This window comes from Bidens hawaiensis, unplaced genomic scaffold (assembly GCF_021521415.1).
Source record: "Bidens hawaiensis isolate Kalapana, Puna unplaced genomic scaffold, B.hawaiensis_p1.1 tig00026220_1, whole genome shotgun sequence".
Classification (NCBI taxonomy): domain Eukaryota; kingdom Viridiplantae; phylum Streptophyta; class Magnoliopsida; order Asterales; family Asteraceae; genus Bidens; species Bidens hawaiensis.
The window spans coordinates 235,435-256,510 of NW_027505066.1; the positions used below are offsets into that span (position 1 = coordinate 235,435).

Sequence of the window (21,076 nt, forward strand, 5' to 3'; positions counted from 1 at the left end):
GAGATTTAACACAGCCGCCAGCATTGAATAATTTAATATGGATAATTGTTAACATCCTATTTGGATTATCAATCACTTTTTTAACAAGCTGCGAATCAACGTGATTTCCTATCACTGTTTCGGACGCTAGGAACATTTGTGCAGCCGCAGATCAGGGTGCAATATGGCAGTTTTTCCTACTAGTTGCCAAGTTCGTTTAAGGCTGCCATCGGTATTCCAGCATCTATTTTCGGTTTGTTTGTTTGTTTGTTTGTTTGAGTTGGTTCAAATTATTTTTTGTTGGCGTATTTATCGGGAAGTTTAGTCGGGTGGTTTTGTTATGATTCGTGGGGGTTTTATTTTGTTGTCTGAGTATTCCTTGATATAATTACCGAGATCCAAAGTTGCTAAAATTCTTAGTTTGAGATAATGGCTGAGAACGGAAAACTTCAGATTGAGAAGTTCGATGGTAAAGACTTTGGTTGGTGGAAAATGCAAATGGAGGATTTGCTGGTTCAGAAAGATTTGGACATGGCATTAGGTGAAAGATCGGAGAAGATACAATCGGATGAGTGGGAAACTTTGGATAAGAAAGCCAAGGTAGTTATTAGATTGTTGTTATCGAAGGATGTTGCGTTCAACATCTTGAAGGAAACCACAGCGCGTGGGATAATGAATGCATTGTCTAATATGTACGAGAAGCCTTCAGCAGCTAATAAGGTTTTCCTGATTCGTGAATTGGTGAATACGAAGATGAAAGAAGGAAGTTCAGTTACAGTGCACATCAACAACTTTAACTCAATTTTGTCAAGACTTGGGTCAGTTAGTATATAATTCGAGGATGAGGTTCAGGCTCTACTACTGTTATCGTCCTTTCCTGATAGTTGGTCGGGAACTGTTACAACGATTACCAGTTCTACAAGTTGGTTCACTTTTGATGGGATTCGGGATCTTATTCTAGGCGAAGACGTCAGACGAAGAAATTCAGGTGAATCATCAGGTGATTTAATGCATGTTGGCAGAGGAAGGAAAAAAAACAGAGGTAGTGGGAGCGGGAACAGGAAAAGGAGTCAGTCTACGACTCGAAAGGATGTGGTATGTTGGAACTGTAACGAGGCAGGACACTTTAGGATTAGTGTCCGAATGAAAAGAATGAAAAGAAAGAAGTCAACACAGCGGAAGAATACTCAGAGGACGAGGCTTTAGTTCTTAGTGTTGAAGGTAATATTGATTCCTGGGTCATGGATTATGGTGCTTCATTTCATGCTACCCACAGTAGTGAAGCATTGCAGAATTTGAAGGAAGGTGATTTTGGTAAGGTTAGAATGGCGAAAAATGATGTTCTTGATGTTACGGGCATGGGTGACATGAATTTAGTTACTTAAGTCGGTTCATGGACCTTGAAGGATGTCAGAGTGATTCCAAGCTTAAAGAAAAAGTTGATTTTTGTTGGGCAGTTGGATGAACAGGGACATGAGGTTAAATTTGGGAACGGCAGTGGAAAGTTGTTAAGGGAAATCTTGTCATAGCTCGAGGAAGAAAGATGGGTTTATTGTATATGGTCAGTTTATCGTCTGAGGGGGTGACCGACCCAGTTCAGAATAAGACCAAAGTCCGGTTCACAGAGTCTAGTGGGCAGAAGAAGGTTTGTTTTGCAGGAGATAAACCCAGAGCCATAGGTCAGATTCAGGTTGAACGCGCTAGAAAAGGTTCAGAAAAACCAGTCAGGGGTTTTCGGGACAGTGGGAGCACTGACAGTCGACCAGTCAAAGCTTTAGCCAGAGTTACCAGACAGTGGGTTAAGAGAACCGGTTTTTTCAGTGGTTAAAGTCTCTACATAAGATTATCTGCTTAATATGGAGAGTGTTTTTTGTTCTCAAGGTATTCCAGGATTCGGCAGTTCATGTAAGTGGGAGCCGGTAGGGATAGAGGACGAGTCAGTGGCAGTTGTAGCTATGACTAATTTGTTGGAGCCTGGGGGAGCTTTAATGAACCTTCAGGTTAACTGATGAGAAGGCAGATGCAACCAAGAAGACGAGGAAGATTACAAAAGGTACAAGTGATAATAGCGGAAGGCAGTTTGAAGATTATCAAGCCTCCAAGTGGGAGATTGTTGGGTTTGTGGAGGCTCGATTGTTTTGGGCCCGGTTCAAGAGAACTATGGAGCAGGAAATTAGAAGACCAAATGGGTTGGCCCACTTTGTTTTAATTAAAGCCCATATTAGTTTTCTTGGAGAACAAGTAGAAAACCCTAATCATGTATCTATATATATTTAGACTTGTACTTGTAATTCCTCATCACGAGTGAGGCAGAAAGCAATAAGAAAAGTATCCTGGTTGCAGCCCGTGGACGTAGGTCAGCCGACCGAACCATGTAAATCTCGTGTGTCATCTTCGTTTATTATTTTCTCTTGCAGTATTATTGTGTCTGTGTGTGTTTTGCAATACCCCGAATCCCTAACATTAACCTTCGTAGATATTATAAGGGTCTGCAACTCTGTAATCTTCGCATATATTTTTGGGTTTGCAACTCTGCAATCTTCACAGATATAATAAGGGTCTGCAACCCTGTAACCTTCGCAGATATTATAATGGTCTGCAACCTTTTAACCTTTACATATATTATTAGGGTCTGCAACCCTTTTAACCTTCGGCCATACAACCATACATACATTTCTTATATATTTACACACACACACACAATCATATATTCGTAACCTTTCTATATGCATACAACATTCACATACCATACACTTATTAATTAAAGCAAGGGTATTAACTTATCACATACGAGTATATGCATACAACCCCGAAAACATAACAGAGAAAAGAGGCTAGAAACTCATCTTGACCCCATTCCTCACGGAGCTAATGATAACACCTTTCTTCAGCTAGGTCTGACTCATTGGTTAACAAGTGTAAGTAATTAATTACCTTTCTAACAAAGTCTCACAACTTAAGTTAGTAATCCAATCAGCTTTACTATTGGGATTAACTAAGCTGAACGAAATTGCATCATAGCCGAATGGCAATCGCATGATCCCCCGGAATCGCAATCACATGATCCCCCGGAATCGCAACCGCATGATCCCAGGATCGCACCCGCATGATCCCCGAGATCGCAGTAGCATGATCCCTTGATCGCAATCGCATGATCCTTGGGATCGCAGCTGCATGATCCCCTAGATCGCAGTCGCATTCATGTTAATGCGATTTAAATTGTGCTCATTTCTTCGTTTTTTTGTTTTCTTCAATTAATCTTGCTATCTTTCCATTCCTTATAGTCTAGTTTACTGGATCGCACCCGCATGATCCCCAAGATCGCAGTAGCATGATCCCCGAGATCGCAGTAGCATGATCCCTTGATCGCAATCGCATGATCCTCGGGATCGCAGCTGCATGATCCCCTGGATCGCAGTCGCATTCATGTAAATGCGATTCAAACTGTGCTCATTTCTTCGTTTTTACGTTTTCTTCAATCAATCTTGCTATCTTTCCATTCCTTATAGTCTGCTTTACTAGCCTAACGAGTTTTGTGGCAAACCAACGACGTTTTCCCGTCTATCTCGTGCTCGACTTTACTCGGTTAACCCGATTCATGCCCATTAACTTGTTTATATCAAATTTTGTGTTTTTCCTACTTATTTTACCCCAATTTACCATCCTTCCAAACCTTACGGCTAACCGACATAAAACCTAGCCTTTAACATAAAATGTACCTTAAAATGAACCAATAACCGATTCTGATTCGGATTTGAATCAGTGCTTGATCTTGATATGTTTCTTTCTTGCTCGATGAAGATTAATCACGTAACACCTCGATTCTTATAGGATCCCAGACCCGAAAATGGAAGGAAGGAGATGTGTGTGTGTTTTGGATGTGTGGAGGCAAAATGATGGAATGAGAGATTTAGGTAGCGTTTGGTATGCATGAACGACAGTAGGAATGAAATGATTCATTACGTGGGAATGAAAAAAGTGGTGTTGGTTGCTCAAGGGAATGGAATAATCCATTATACATGGAATCCCATTCCATCAAAACCATTCATTCTCACCCCCGTTCTTTTTTTTTTTCATTCCATTCCTCATTCACCTTACTTTCTCAACACCACCACCACCACCACCACCATCGGCACCACCACCAACTCCGCTGACACCACCACCATCGCCACCGCCACCGTCACCACCATTTTCGTCGCCGGAGCTACCACCGTCGCCATTGTAGAGTTTTTTTTTTGGGGGAGGGGGTTAAAAAGTATTTTGAGATAGGAGTGTTTTTGTTTCATTTCTACAATTTTTTTGGATACCAAACAATAAAAATTAATAATTTATTTCATTTCTATAGGTTAACTAAACAAGACAAAGAAATGGTAATGATCAATTTTATTCCATTGTCCATTCCATTCCTTCTCCCATTCCATTCTGGCTTCATTCCATTACCTCCAACCAAACATACATGGTCTGTTTAGTATGGAGTAATGGAATAGACGAGAGAATGGAATGGATGAGGGAATGGAATGAATCATTACCATTCCATTGCATTGTTTGATTGCCATTTAGAAAACTAAAAATGAAATGAATAATTACTTAATGTTGTTGTTAGACAAAAAAAAAAGAGGGAATAAAATAAAATTGGAGATAAGCGGTGGTGATGGTGGTGGTGGTGGTAGTGGTGGTGAGCGGTGGTGGGCAGCGGGTGGCGAGAGTTGGAGGCGATTGGTGATGGTGGTTGGCGGTGGTCAATGACGGTGGTTGGCGGTGGCAGGTGGTGTGGCGATGGCGGTGATGGGTATTAGCGGTGGTGGTAGTGGGAGGTGGTAAGTAGGTTACGGTGATGGTGGGTGACGGTGGTGGTGGTTATGGATGGTAAATGTGGCGGTGGTAGTCGAAGGCGATGACGGTGGTCGGCAGCGGCGAGGGTGGGGCTGGTGGTGGGAGGCGGTGATGGAGGTAGTGTTGGTGGTGGGTGGCGGTGGTGATGGTGATCGATGGCAATAGTGGGAGGGTGGTGGAGATGAGTAGGGTGAAAGAGGGTAAGGAATGAAAAAAAAACAAGGGGGGTGGATGGAATGAATTTTGGGTGTTTTAGAGGGAATGAAATGGATAAGGTAATGGGTGATTCCATTCCTTTAGCCAACCAAACACACTTTTCTTCATTCATTCGTAATGGTCCATTCCATTCCACATTCTATTTCGGCATAACAAACGCTACCTTAGGGTTTCAGAAAGGGTTTAAGGAGGTTAAATACTCCTAGCCCATAGACATTAGGTCCATAACCATCTCCTAGTTCATGTTTTGTTTCCAAGCCTATCATCCTACTTATTATTATTTAACATAATTCAACTAATAACATATACCTAAATAAATAAAAGTCTTTTATTTATTATTTTTAAAAGTCGGATGATACTTTTTTTTATTTAGATTTTAGTAGTCAACTATCCAAATCTAACGATATTCTACTATGTTTCTCCACAAGATTATAAGCTAAAGGATGAATTAAGACTCTTTTAACGCTTGTAAATGACAATCTGCAATCCACCTTTCCTCTTTCTAGACTATCTCTTTCTGTTGAAAAGGAGCCCAAACCGATCTTCATTGCTCCATTATTCAGACTATGTTTATGTTTATCTTCTTACACAGTCATAACATCAATGTGTTTTAACCTTTTCCTCTCATTTTGAGCTCTTCCTTTCTTGAGTTTATTTCAAACCAATTTGTTACTTAACTCCACTTTCGTAATAAACCCTAATTGTATTATCAAAATCTTTGTTTTATGGATAAAACCTATTTATATAAATATCTTCAGTTCACCAAAAGGCACATAGCCCTGCTTGCGGTGCGCACATATGATGTATATATGTGTGAACCCTCGGGTGTGCAAAAGTGAAATTGCACTAATTTTGACGTTATTTTACTAATCTCGTGAAAATAACGTTAAAAGTGACGGACGGTTAATCAGGCATCATGTAGTGGCGTTGATAGCTGAAAGCTAAGGGTACATGCACCGATCAGCCGGTGTCCCGATGATTGAGTGCTATGTGCCTTATGTCCAAGGCTTGATGCAAAACTACTATCGAGCAGGGGGTCTCACCGGAAGCAGCCTCTCTATCCCTATGGGGTAGAGGTAAGGCTGCCTACATCTTACCCTCCTCAGACCCTACCATAGCTTTGCTATTGGTGGGATATACTGAGTACGATGATGATGATGATGATGATGATGATCTTCAGTTCACCAAAAGAAAAAGAAAAAACGAAGAAAAAAACTTCATCTTTGTCAAAGACACTCACAAACACAATGAAGGAGTAATCCAATATCTACAATTTAATAGGCATTAATAAACTTCCCTAACAATGCAACATTTCTTTGAAAGTATGAAACCATTTATCGGTATTAATCTTTAATCCCGCTTTCACCTTTTGGCTAGGCAAACATTAGGTTATGCTCATATTTATTCGTATAATAACTTAAAACTTATACTAGATTAACAAATACTGTTTGGTAGTAGAGACGCACAAAAAAAAGCCAAAACTGGAACCCAAAAAAATAACCCATAACCAAGTTTTTTATATACCTGGGTTTTTTTTAACCCGAACTGGTTCCTAACACCACCCATAGGATACATATAGGGCATGTATTTTAGTACAAAAACCCGTACCCGGACCCGATTTGTATCCGGTAATACCCGAAAACTTGAACCCGGTTTCATATCCGGAACCAGGTTTTTCAAATACCTGATCTATACCCGAAAATACTCGAAAAATAACAAAAAAAAAACCCCCCCAAAACCCTTAAAAACCCAATTTATATCCCCAAAAAACCCCAAGAAAGGTTTTTTAATTCCCGAAAATAGGATATTCAAATATCCGATTGTATACCCAACCAAACCCGATGCATAGGGTATGATTTTTAGTGACAATACCAAGACCCGAATTGAATGTTTTAATACCCGGTCATACCCGAACCCGATTTCATATCCAGAACGTGGTATTAGAAAAACCCAATTTGTGCACCTCTATTTGGTAGTCTCTTAATGGTTCTATTAAGAGACTACCTCTGAATTGGTTAGAGATAGAGTGCGTTTGATTCACTAAAAAGACATCTCTTAATGATTCATATAGCCTCTAAATCGTTAGGTTGCAGAGACATGCTGAATAATTCAGTCTTCATAGCCTACCTCTTAATCAGCCACGCATCTTAATAATTTAACACAAGATTTTTAAGGAACAGGAGCCCCTTAGCATATTAAACTTTTGAGTGGGTCGGTAGTTTATAATAACAAGTTTGGGCCTCAAAGCCATCAACTTGCCGGAAATATAACATATCAGAATCAGATGAGTGAGACTGAGAGTGGGATGCTATGACTTACGCTGCTTCTAAATATTTCAAATCCAGTAAGCAAGCACTTTACCTCCTAAACCAATCATCTTTCAAACCCACAAATCAATCAAATTCACGCTCATCTCATCGTCTCCGGCTCTATCTCCGACCCATTCGCCGCCGGCAAGCTCTTATTGTCATATACCCAGTTCACCCTCCAACATGCCTACACTGTTTTCCAATCAATCCCGCATCGTTCTATTTACATATGGAACACCATGATTAGGGGTTTTAGTGAGAAAAATGAATCACAAAAGGCTTTAATTTTGTTTAAACGAATGTTGGGCTGTGGGTATTTGCCTACTAATTATACTTTCTCGTTTGTTCTTAGAGCTTGTGCTGATCTGGGTGAGCTTAAATTAGGGTTGGAGTGTCACAACTTAGCAATTAAGTTAGGGTGGGAAAGCTATGATTTTGTGTTAAATGGGTTGATTCATTTGTATGCTGTTTGTGGTTGGTTAGACGAATGTCGGAGATTGTTTGATGAGAGTTTGAATAAGGATGTTGTTACATGGACTGCCGTGATTAACGGGTATGTGAAGTTGGGGAAAGTAGACGCTGCACGCCAACTGTTCGATGAAATGCCGAAGAAGAATAACGTGTCGTGGAGTGTTATGATTAACGGGTATGTACAGGTCGGGCTGTTTAAAGAGGGGCTGGATCTGTTTAATGAGATGTTGGAACGCAGGTTCCAGCCTAATCATTCGTGCATTGTGGTTGCGCTCTTGGCTTGTGGTTTTCTCGGTGCGTTGGATCAGGGTAGATGGGTCCACGCGTATGTTGACAAAAAGAATATGGAGTTGGATGGAATATTGGGAACTGCTCTTGTGGACATGTATGCAAAATGTGGTTGCATTGAATTAGCTTATCGGGTGTTTGAGGATATGCCATATAGAGACGTATTTGTGTTTACATCGTTGATTTCGGGTCTAGCGAATAACGGAGAAAGTGCACGTGCGATAGCACTACTCTCACGTATGGAATTAGAAGGAGTTAAACCGAACGAGGTTACATTCATTTGCGTTCTAAACGCGTGTAGTCGAATGGGGTCAGTTAAAGAAGGTTTAAGAGTGTTTGAAAACATGACATGTGTTTATGGGATTAAGCCGAGTGTCAAACATTACGGGTGTTTGGTGGATCTTCTTGGTGGGGCCGGGATGCTAGAACAGGCTAAGAAGGTGGTTAGTGAGATGCCAATGGAGCCGGATTCGTATGTTTTGGGTGCATTGTTGAATGCTTGTAGGGTTCATGGGAATGTGGAGTTGGGTTTGGAAATGGTTAATGGTCTGGTGGAAAGGGGGCTTGATCTTAGCGGTGTTCATGTTCTTTTGTCGAATATTTATGCGTCGGTTAACGAATGGGGGTATGTGGAAAGCGTAAGGAAGAAGATGGAGGATAAGGAGGTGAAGAAGGATCCTGGTTGTAGTTTGATTGAAGTGGATGGCATTGTGTGTGAATTTGTTGTTGGAAATAAGTTGATTAATGAAGAGATTGAATTGTTATTGCTAGGAATTGATAAACATATGAGATCCATTGGGGTTGATGATTGTATAAATAGGCCTATGTTAGCTTGTTCTCACTATCAAACACAAAAATGTGGGCATGTTAACATTTTTTTATCATTTAAATTAAATGGCACAATATGAATTTTGAACCAAATTAAATGAATTATAGTTGTTTTTGTTGAATTAAATTCAGAATTTAGGATCAAATTTGGTTTTCTTTAGTACATCAATTGTTATAGATACTATACAAGGCTTACAAAGTTACAAGCTAAGCAACACGAAAACGAACCACAAAAGGCCCATGGGCTAAATAACCGGCCTCCTATGTATGAAGGTATCAACAACTTAAGTTTTAAGTGTTTAGTTGTCCTTCAACTAACTCGAAGTTTATTTGGGAAGATGGCAAGAGTATGATGAATGTCATATATTATGAAGACGCCTAAGGCTAAAACCGATTGAGATTGATAGTCATTGTTCAATGTCGTGCACTACAAAGGATCTACCGACATTCAACCTCACCTCAGTGATCCGATTCAAGTACGGGCTTGACATCCACCCACACCTGGTTTATTCTTATGTTGAAAATTAAAGTAGTTTATACGTCATATAAACTAAAAAGTTACGAAATGGCCATACCTATTGGATATCCGTTAATTCTTTATCGATCGGTTCACGCTGGTCTATGAAAATACATAGCAAGATGATCATTACCTGAAAATTTGTAGTCACCTAAAAACCAACAATTAATAGGTATATCCGTTTTCACATGTTCCATTAACTTTTAACAAACTGTATCTATTGTTTAGAAAGGAATGAAAGTGAGTGTTGAAGTGAAATACAAGAGATGCATACTTTCTTTTGTGCACATTCGAGATCTTTTTTTCTTTTGTATTTGCTTAGAGAATGGTTAGTTATTAAGAACTAAACAGTACAACACCCTAACATACTACATTGTTAATTCGAACCGGCTTACCAGTTTAACCATAAAGGAAAAGCATATAAATAATCATTTGGATGAACTTTGAAAAAAAACCTAACCTTTTCATTAAAAATATTTGAGTAGATTGCTAAAATTGTTCCAGAGTTTCGTTACTTTTGTCACTTCCATCCAAAAGTTTCTATTTCACATCTAGAAAAGTGACCAAATCTCACAAACGTTTTTACAGTTAGTCAAAGTAATGGCTAGTCTCCTCAAGGTAATAGATGTCTTCAACAAAAACTTGACACCTAACCACCTAAGACAAGAAACAAAAACCTCACATCGCAAGAACCTCACGTCCGTCCATCCACCAAGACAAGCCTCTAGCGCACTCACACACAATGATTTGGATTCAATTTAATCATCTTTTTGTTACTTGTAAGTTTAGGAGATTTTTCATACCTGTGATTTATTTAGTTACGCACCTTTAGTATTTTTTTTTTAAATTTATCGCAACTGGATATTTGACATTTCAAAAGCTTGTCATTTAAAAAACATGACTTCAAAAAATTAAATAAAATGCATCAAACACACACACACACATAATAATAATAATAATAATAATAATAATAATAATAATAAATAGTTGGGTCCTTTATGGCACATCAACAGAATTCTTACGTACACCACTTGTCATAATTCTTTTTTGTTTTTGTGTAAAAGAGGTATTGATGAAACTTTTGGCAAATCTAGTTATGAAAGTATTTGTTTGCCCCAAGGAAAAAATGAAGCAAAATTGGGTAGAATCGAACTAGGCGCAAATACCTTACCTGTTTGTGGGACGTAGAAAATATGACTCATGCCTACAACCTTTTAGATAATAATAACATCAATTTTGTTGTCACGTTAAACATACAAGTTATGACCAGCACTTCCAAACTCATTTACAACATAGATTTTTTGGCTGGTTATGGCCCTTTCGGTTTCAATCTTAGTAGTTGTGACGACTACAACAAATAGTTAGAGCTGCTAGCTGCGAGGTGCCCATGAGATACACATTCAGTGATTTAGACAATGTTGATCAGTAAAGGGTGATGTCAAGTTTTTTTTAAAAGGACACAATATGTGGCATGCTCTAAGTCTAAGTTAGAGGACATGAAATGAGTTTGATTGGTGATGTCGGTGCTTTATTTATTTACTTATTTATTTTTTAATGAGAAACAATATGTGACATGTTCTAGAGGGCATGAAATGAGTTTGATCTTAAAACTAGAGAGAGTGAACGTGGTGATGACACGTGAAACCATAAAGCGCTTATGAAATAACCGGAAAATTTTATAGAATGATGATAACTAATGGTATATTAACCATGCTATGCGGGAGGGGGGGGGGGTGTAAAACTTTTTACGACTCTATTTCGACAACATGTAAACTGGTATTCACCCAAATAAAAAAACAGACTTGTATAGAAATGTAGTTTCAAAAACTATAAAAACACATTTAAACGCACAATAAAAACACGTCGTTTTAGAAAAATTTTATACTACAATGTTGTGTTTCTTTTCTGTCAGTAAACATAAATCAATATAACTCATGGTAAATAAAAAAGAATAAACCATAAATGATATAAAATGACTCATGGTAAATTAAAAAGAATAAACCATAAATGAAAACGAGCTTTAGAAGTATTAAAAAAAAAAATTATAAGAGCAAGAAAGAACACGAATGGCACTTATCATCATCAGCGATTGTTCATGAATGAAATAAATGATGGTCAATGAGAAGTGAGAACTGATGATTAGTAAGAAGAACCCATCATTAGTGATAATTGAGATAAGGGGAAAGCGATCACCAGTTGCAACAATGAAGTTGTGGTAATTGAGATCAATTCCAACTTACAGTGGCAATTTTACACCGTCATTCCCACTGATATAAACGTCAACAATAACTCCTAAGTGTCAACCATAAACTGAAATATTTTGATAGTTCAACCCTTGAATAAAGGGAATCAATTCATCTTAATATGCTTCAATAAAACGTACTTCGTCTTCAAAAAAAAAAAGAAATTTTCGTCTTTCTTTTGCAAAGACATTTTTTTATCATTCAATTACTGATTCATAAGCTCATAAAACTTTAACCTGAAATTGAAATATCTACAATTTAAAAAGCTATACTTGGAAATATTTAAAACATCAAACTACATAATACACACGAGTCTACTCAACCAATATCTTTTATATTAATTGAGGATACTGCATACCCATTGAAGTCATAAACAATTATAATTGTGGGTATAATTTTAATCAACAAAATATAATGAATAATATATCTAGTATTTAATATTTAATGATAAATAATACAGGTTCTTTTTCTTCTTATTTTTTTAACAGTCAACATTTTTAATTCTGTAACTCTATAAGCGTATTGACAAAGTTCTTTTTTCAGAACTCAAACTCATAACCTTCTTAAAAAAATCTTTAGGGAAAACCTCTGTAACCATTCCACCAAAGTAATGATGACAAATAAGACATTGAAGTCTTGATATAATAAAGGTTACGCCATTATATAATAATAATAAGAGCATCTCCACTAATTGGTTTTTGTTGACATGGCATGGCGTTTGAATTAGTTTATTGGTGAAGACAAACGTTTGTGTTACGTTTGGTTTGCATTCTCAAACGTTTGAGAGGTGGGTTTGTAGTGGCCCCACCACAACCACTACACACAAATCATATATATATATATATATTTATTATATTTTAATGAGGTTTAGATTGGTTTATGGCTAGAGGAAAAGTATGATTTTTTGGTGAAAAATTTAGAATATGATGTGGCGATGAGATAGACATTTGAATTAGTTTATGGGTGGAGATGCTCTAATGTAACGAAGGATATGCTAGGTAATTAATACTTAATGATAAGTAATATGACGTGTCGCTGTCAAGGACAAAGTCATTGTTATATTATGATCGTGCTTGAAATGATATTATTTGACCATGTCCAAAACTCCAAATAATGGTTCATCATAATTCATAAAATGGACATTTCTTAAAGTAATGAGCTAAATAGTTGAATTTTCTATTTAGCAACCTACATTTCTAAAACTAGCTCTCAATGAACCATCTTTAGCCACACAAGTACAACTATCTACTTTGAATTTCTAGATCAATTCCTCTCCTCCATAGGGGAGTCAAATAAGTCGATATGATTTTTATAATGCTTAGTTATTTGCTAGGACGTTAACAACTTGTTCTTGACAACAAGGGCTAACAATTTGGCTGACCAACGGGTGAAAGCAATATCGGGTCAAGCTCTACCACCCTTTTCTATCGTCGTAGAGCCAAAGGTGGTATGGAGAATTGAAAGTAAGATTAAATGAACAACATATTAGAAATGTTCACTTTGTGTTTGTTTTGGTTTTACCAAAACTTCATAATAGGTTTTTGAGTTTTGCTACGTTTAATTTTCTGTTACAACTAATTAAAGACATGTTGATCCTGTATGAAACAATATATTGATCCTACACGGACCACGATCAATGAACGCAAACCTAGAACCTACTGGAACTTGAATTCGATCGAATACAATCTCTTTGAACTCTATGATGTATATAATATTGATTTAATTTTATTTTGTGATTGTTGGTTAGGATTTAGTAAAAGAAAAAAAATGGCCATAAAAACCAGACAAAACCTATGATCTTTATTTATTGTTTTAATTTTTGTTGTAGTGAAGTTGCTAAGTATGTATGAAAATATTAAATATCATGATTCAAAAAAATTTCCAAGCAGAAGAATATAAGGTTATCATCTCTTTGTCATTTGGTTAATGCTTATGATGTTTAATCTCATAAACTTATCATCGTTTCTCTTGACTTAAAGAACAAAATCGTTATTAACGGTTTGATCCGGTTACAATGACTTGGTTTTGCTTGGTTAGAATAAAAACGTAATTTTTTTAAGGCCAATACATTATCTATATAGAGTAAAAGTGGTGGTTGGTGGCACAAACTTTAGCTTGTTGTCTTGACTTTTAGATAAATTACTTGGTAGGTTCCTCCTTGTGACTACCCTCCGGCGTGAGAATCAGACTAGATTGCTCTGAATATAAGTGTATATTGAGAGAAATAGCTAGTGAAGGTAAGATGATGATACCGTTCCAAGGTGTTGGAGTATTTATAGTCGAAGGTAGGTTTCCAAGCAGGTACAGCCAGCTGTATAATATTCCTTTTCTGCCAACTGTGGGCTGCGCACGTGCCATGCTGGTTGGTGGGTAGGCAGCGGCTGATAGTGACAAGGCCGGCTGTGTACTGTTCCTTTTCCGCCGGCTATGTACTATTCCTTTTCCGCCGGCTGTGTACTGTTCCTTTTCCACCAACTGCAGGCTATGTACGTGCCACGACAAGGGTTGGTGAGTAGGCAGCGGCTGATAGTGACATTTTGTACTAGAGCGTGCTCCTCGTACTGTTGTCGATGAGCTGTCACCCTGTGATTGGTTCATGGGCTGCTCTGGTCAGATCTTGTCTATTTTGTCCATACCTTGGCAGGTATAGTACAAAAGACCTTCCAGAAGCGTACGGACTGGCTCATTTGGGCGGGAGTATTCCTTCCTTGCTCATTCCTTTAGGTGACACTGAATTATTGAGTTAGTGCCTTGTGCGTGTAGCCTTGCTATTAGTGCGGGTAGCCTTCCCTGATGGCTTGTATCCGCAGCTGCGGGAACAGGCGGGGTACTTCACCATTGGGAGGCTTTTCCTGCGGGAACAGCTGGCGTACTGCGCGTAAGGTCTTCATCTCTGAGCATGGTGGGTCCTGCGGGACCAGTTGGTCCTTGCGCAGACGTCCCTCTTCAAGGTGAGTCTTGCGGGTCCAACTGGGCTCTGCTGGGACCTACCTCTTCAATGATTGATGAAGAAAGCAACGACAAATATAATTTATTGTGGTACAAAATTATTATGTTTTACTGTTTTAGTGGGCTCCAATCAGCACGTGAACTGTATGCAAGTATATTAGTTCTTTTCCTAGGAGGAGTTGGTATGGAGTTTTCACATTAATGAAGAAAGCAGCAACAGCAAATATGTTTATTATTAGAAATATTATAAAAAAAACGTAAAACAAAATAAAGATACATGCTTGTTTCTATTATGAAAACTTCAATATGAATTGATTTTAAACCGAGGAATGAAGGTAACACATAATACACTTACAGAGTTTTCTTTTTAAGTGTAATATACTTTTTTAACGGCTAATTCACACACGTCGTAATTCTACTTCTAAATTTACCTCAATGTTTGCTATAGGACTAGAACTTTAACAAGTTTGAGGAGTAATACATTTATTAAACACCTTGATACTATAAGATTACAAGTCATTTGATGAAAAAAAAAAGCAGCTATATTTGACTCACTTCAAATGAGGAGTTGATTCAATAGTTTGTATATCTTACCGGAACGAGTTTGACATAGGAAATTAGTCCATAAATGTTTTAGTTTAAAAAAACAAAGTGTGACATTCGTCATTTCGGGTTCGCACTTTTACTTGTTTTTGTATTGTAAACCCAACCCGTTTTGGCTTTCGGATCATTGGATATTAATCAAACAATGAATTTTATGTTATAATCATGTTTCATATTTTTCGTTTCGTTCCAAAGTCTTTAACAGTGTTTAAAACGCTTATTTTGTGCTCAAAACGACCTAAAACGAACTACAAGGACTAAAATTGGCAAAAAAGCAAAGTTTGGCCAAGAACCGCACCTTACGTGACGCGTAGGGCTAGTCTCAACCCGCTGCACATCAGCAGCCCCAGCTCATTTCAGCAAAAAATATCAGTTTTTTAACGTTTTCGGTTCGTTTAAGCTCGTTTAATGCCCGAACTCGTATTGTAGGCCATCCAAACCAACCAAGACTTAACCCATAATTATTCTAAAATCCTCCAAACATGTTTTTATCTCTGGTTATAATTTATTTAAATCAAAACTCATTTTTAAATAAAGCATTAAAGCGTACCAGTTATCCGCTGGATAAAACTTTTATCCAATCCTTCAAACCTTAATCTTTCCCCATAAATACCCACCCATCTCAGCCATTTTTCCATGCACATTTTCATTCTTCTCTCCCAAATTGTTTGAACTTGCAATTTGTTCTAGTTAGTTTTGCTTAAGTTCGACTTAAAATCAACAGAACCGAATCTTAAATTTCAATCCGTTGCGGGTATATGTGCTAGACTGTCGCTATCTAGTCAAAAACAATTAAATCAGTGTCCTAATCACCTTAAGCTAGTCAGAGTAAGTAGGGTGTCGAACACGAGGAGTATGTGGTCAGTGTGAAGTGAAATCAATTCCTAACATTATGAAGTAGTTCAATTAACAAAGTGCTGATCACACTAGCAAACAGTTTGGTTTTATAATAAACGAACAATTACTTAAGTATTCAATCAATTAACAAAGCAAATCACACCCAGGAATTCAAGTAAGCAAACTAACAGCAAACTCATGCACATAACAGATAAATTATCCTATGTCAACTACAGACTGACTAACCGGTTAAACCTTAGGCATCCACGCTCGCTAACACACGGCACTGGTTATCAAACAGTCCCTGCCAGTGTGGCTCAACTAAGGGCAAACGTATGCTTTCTCACAATTAACAGGTCAAAACAATCTTATAAGCAATTATCATAGCAACTGGCACGCTAATCGTTCTAATAGAAATAAACCTAAACTGACGTTGTGCACAATAATACTATACATCAATACTCATAGATTAACATCAAAATAAATACAATCAATCGTTCTAGTACATGAGAAAATAACAGTTAGATACAATACTCTACATCCCGGGTATGACTCGAAGGGTCTAGCCGCGTCTCGGCATCTCTCGGTCTTCGATTATGATGGTTTGGATCATATCTATGGACTCTAGATGAATGGAAATGATGATCGGCTGCTATTCTCCTTGGAAACTACTCTGTAAACTCGATAATGGCCTCTAGGGTCGTCAAAACGAATATAACATAAAAACCCTAACTTTCCCGTCTGTGCGGACCATCGCGTAGCGCGATGGTCCCCTCCTCTGGTCCATCGCGCTACGCGATGGACCAAAAGTCAACGTAGTCCAAAATGAAGGGCATCGTGTAGCGCGCTGCCCTGCCTTCCACACCCATTGCGCTATGCGATGGGTGGCTTCACTCAGCAATTCCAAATAACTGCCTCGGTATACGTGCTGGACATCCCGGGTCTTCATTACGTGCTCATACAGGTCCAAATTAAGCGCATTAAGTACCTGTGACCTGAAACACAATAAACACGTATGAAGTACCAAAGTTCCTAAACTAAACGAATAAAACGACTAAGTTAACACACTAAGATATGTATAAATAAACCGAACATCAATATGTTTTTGTTATTTTCAATTGTTCTAAGTTAATTTATATTAAGAAAACCATTTTCATCTTTGTTTAAGGATTTTGGACATTTTTAAGTTAATTTATGCATTTTAGGCCCGTTTGGGTCGTTTTCGGGAAGTTTACTCGCTTAACTTTCTTGTGTGAGTTTAGATTTAGAAATTTTATATTATTTTAGTTCTATGGTTTTGGACATGTGGTAACCATCCTCGGTCTCATTCCGAGTCAAGGACCGAACCAAAACCGAACACTCGTTTTAAACACTTTAATTAACTTTTAAACAACCATGTTGCATGAAAATATTCTAGATCTGAGTTTTACTTTATATTTTAGTTCTATGGTGTTGGAAATGTGGTAACCATCCTCGATCTCATACCGAGTCAAGGACCGAACCAAAACCGAACACTCGTTTAAGCACTATAATTAACTTTTAAGCAACCATATTGCATCAAACACTTTAGACCTGAGTTTTTCTTCATATTTTAGTCATTATATGGTTGATATGGAAGTGTAGAATAAACTTTGGCTTGAATCGAAGTTTCGGGTAAAAACCGAGTAAAACCGAACACCTGTTTTTACAAGTTAGTTAATATTCAAATCACAGTTCAACTAATTATGCTAGTTTTCTATCTCCCACCTATCTATTTTCTTTAGTTATTCACTAGAGTCATTATGATCTGGATGTTTCGGTCCTCTTCCCCATTACTTAGAAAAAGTGAGCCACCGGTTCAGGTACAAGATACTATCATTACCGCCTGGGCAATTAGACATCCAACCCGTAATCGCAACGACCCAGGAGCGCTCACATTTTTTGGCTTACTCTTGCACTTGAATTTGAAAATCCGGCCTTTGGACCCTTGGCCCGCTTAGAAGTGGATTCGAACCACTGACACAAGGATTTTTAGTCCTTTGCTCTAACCAGCTGAGCTACCTGAACCACTTTCCTAAAAGATGTTTTCTTCATCGAATAGCGCCCCCCCCCCCCCCAAAGGGCGATTTTAGTAAATAACCAAATATGATACTTGGGCTAAGCGTCCAAAATGTACTTTTAAGTAATTGCTCCATAGATCCTATATCTATCTATATGAAAAAGAAATCATGTAACGAAGTGGATTCTTATTTGTACAATTGGTACTTCGAACTTGGAACGAGCATGAAGAAATTAACGATACTTCTTTATCTTTTGAGTTGTTCTGCCGGATCGGTCACTCAAGATCTTTTTATTGTCTCGATTCGTCCACTGCTGAATGTTTTATTTTATATCTCATGTTACTTAAGATTTTGGAAGTGTTAGAAAAAATCTTGGCTTAAACCAAGTTTCGGGTAAAAACCGAGTAAAAGTCGAACTACTCGTCTTAGTGAGCTAGTCACCGTTCAAACCACCAAATATCTTTCCAAATATTTTTAACTCATGTTGCACTTTATATTTTTCATATTTCTAAGATTAGGGTATGTCGGAACCAAACTTGGTTTTATACCAAGATCGGGCCGACTTACACTCGCTTAAACCCGAGTTTGGGACTTTAATTGATAAAAATCCTCAAACTTGTTTAAGCTACTGATTTTATTGAAGTTATTCATATATTTAAAAATTTTTGGTAAGTTGGATGTTGATTTGCTATTTTATTAAGTCCCGAACCGACTAAACCGAACAAATCTTAAAAGTCGGATCTTGATGCTTACATTAGTGGGATCGTGCACACTAGCACTAAACCAACTCCCCTATGTACGACTTAACAAAGGTTGGGTAAAACTAAACATCAAAGACCCGGTTTCATGTAAAACATTTTATGTTATAATTAATTTATTTAACCGCATTTTTTAAAATATAACTTAAACTCCTGAAAACCCAAGCTTTGTCTTTATGCATTTTTATGTCATTTATAGTCCATCGTCAATACTTAATGTTAACTCAGGATCTTTCAATCTAGGGCACGTACATTAAACCGTCGGCTCACTTTCTTGATGATTATTATTATTATTCCAAGTTTTCTTTATCGACATCACTATTTTCCAGGTGAGTAATTTCATCCCCGTTTTCGCTTTTATACTTTGGGGATAACTTGCATATTTACTTAAACAAAAATGATTTTATACTTTGGGGGTAGCTTGCACATCACAACCTCAACCTAAACAGCCTGTAAGCGAGTGTTTTGGCATTACCTTAGCGGTTTTGGTTCGTTTCCGCCTTCTAATCAACTTTTCAAGCTCTTGTGCTCCTATTTAGGCTAGATACAGGTCCTATATCACAAACCAAGCAATATTTCATCAACATAACAGCCCTTGAATTAGGGTTTCGGCTAGTAACCAAAAAAGAACTTTTGAACCGTAAAAATGTCGTTTCAACCCTTTAATCCGTGTTTATAGCCAAAAAAGATCATGATTCTGATTTGAAACTAGGTTTAAGATCAAAGTATGTTTCTGAATGATTTTTGAGAGTTTTACATGGTTAACTATGATTTTTAACAATCAAGACATGTTTATATGTTGTTAAACGAGTTTAAACGAGCCGAAAATCGATTATTTAAGACATTTTTACCTAGTTTCTTGCTAGTTTTGGCTGGAGAAGAAGAATTCCAGAAGTTTGTATGTGAAAATATGTGTAAAAATATCTAACAAAGTTATTATAAAAAAAAGAAAAACCTTGGGGGGGGGGGGGGTAAAACCTTGCGGCCGGACCTCCTTAGGCCCCCCCTTGAGCTTATTTTTGGCCCATTAACTGATTTTACAGGCCCAAACACGAAAGTCCAGGTCCAAATTTATATCGGGATTGGTTTTTGGCACGAAAAACTTATCGGTATGTTAAACAGTGCCAAAACGAGTGTTTTTCGGCTAGTTTTGTGTAAAATTATAAAAACATACTATACGTTCGTAAAATTCGAAAATATTTTCACGGATCGTTTAAAACATTTCAAATAAGTGTTTGGTAAGTCTTTTTCGGCTTAACGGATGATGCAATGCTTGGTTTGTAACTATTTTTCGCGTTTAAATCTATAGCTGGTAGTTAAACGAGCATGTTTTCGTTTAACTTGTTTGCTATCGAACTAAGGCCATATTACTAATATTTTAGCTTGTATTAAACGTATAACACTTATAGATGGCCCCCCGGGATTTCTGGGTCATAACCCAACCCGTTCGGTTAATCGTTCGTTTGTTACGCAAAAGGCGTTTATTTGCTTAATCGATAAATACGTACTGAGGTGTACCTTGTTTTGGCTCAAATGTCACAATTTTGTTATATAAATATTTAAGAAAAAATTACGTCATTGTGTCTTTTTGCTTAACATTGTGTCTTTTTTCATCATTGTGTCTTTCTTTCTATTTGTCATTGTCTTTTTTATTTTATTTTATTTTTTGTCATTGTGTCTTTCACATTGTCATTGTGTCTTTCAACTTATCATTGTGTTTTTTTTCTAAATATTAATAACACCGTTGTGTAATAATAATATGTAAATATAATGATAAAATAATAAAAAAATATCTAATACCTAAAACGCAATTACACAATAACCTAAAACGTAAAACACATGATGAATACATATAACACAGTGACCTGAAACGTAAGACACAATGGTGAATACATATAACTCAATGACTTGAAACATAAAACACAAATGGCCACTACATATTACACAATGACTTGAACGAACATAATATTATTTTTCTCAAATTAAGTGAATAACACATGCCAATACTGAACAAAAGACCATGAACGCACAATGACTACAACACAATGATAAGTAGAAAGACAAATGTTGAGCACAAAGACACAATGACGAACAAAAAGACACAATAACATAATCTTTGTTTTAATTTTTATCTTTAATATGAGTAACAATTGAAAAACACAATAATCAAAATCTATAACACAATATATAAAAAAACCCAATTAAA

The 21,076-nt window shown here is 37.2% G+C and overlaps 1 non-coding gene and 1 pseudogene across 1 annotated transcript; one reads left to right on the forward strand and one right to left on the reverse strand.

The window, feature by feature from the left end:
• The first annotated feature begins 7,338 nt into the window (after positions 1-7,338).
• On the forward strand, positions 7,339-9,004 carry LOC143610413 (pentatricopeptide repeat-containing protein At5g48910 pseudogene; annotated as a pseudogene).
• Positions 9,005-18,045: 9,041 nt separating this feature from the next.
• TRNAF-AAA (transfer RNA phenylalanine (anticodon AAA)) lies at positions 18,046-18,119 on the reverse strand. The gene has a single exon. It is a non-coding gene; the product is annotated as a tRNA-Phe (tRNA).
• Positions 18,120-21,076: the final 2,957 nt, after the last annotated feature.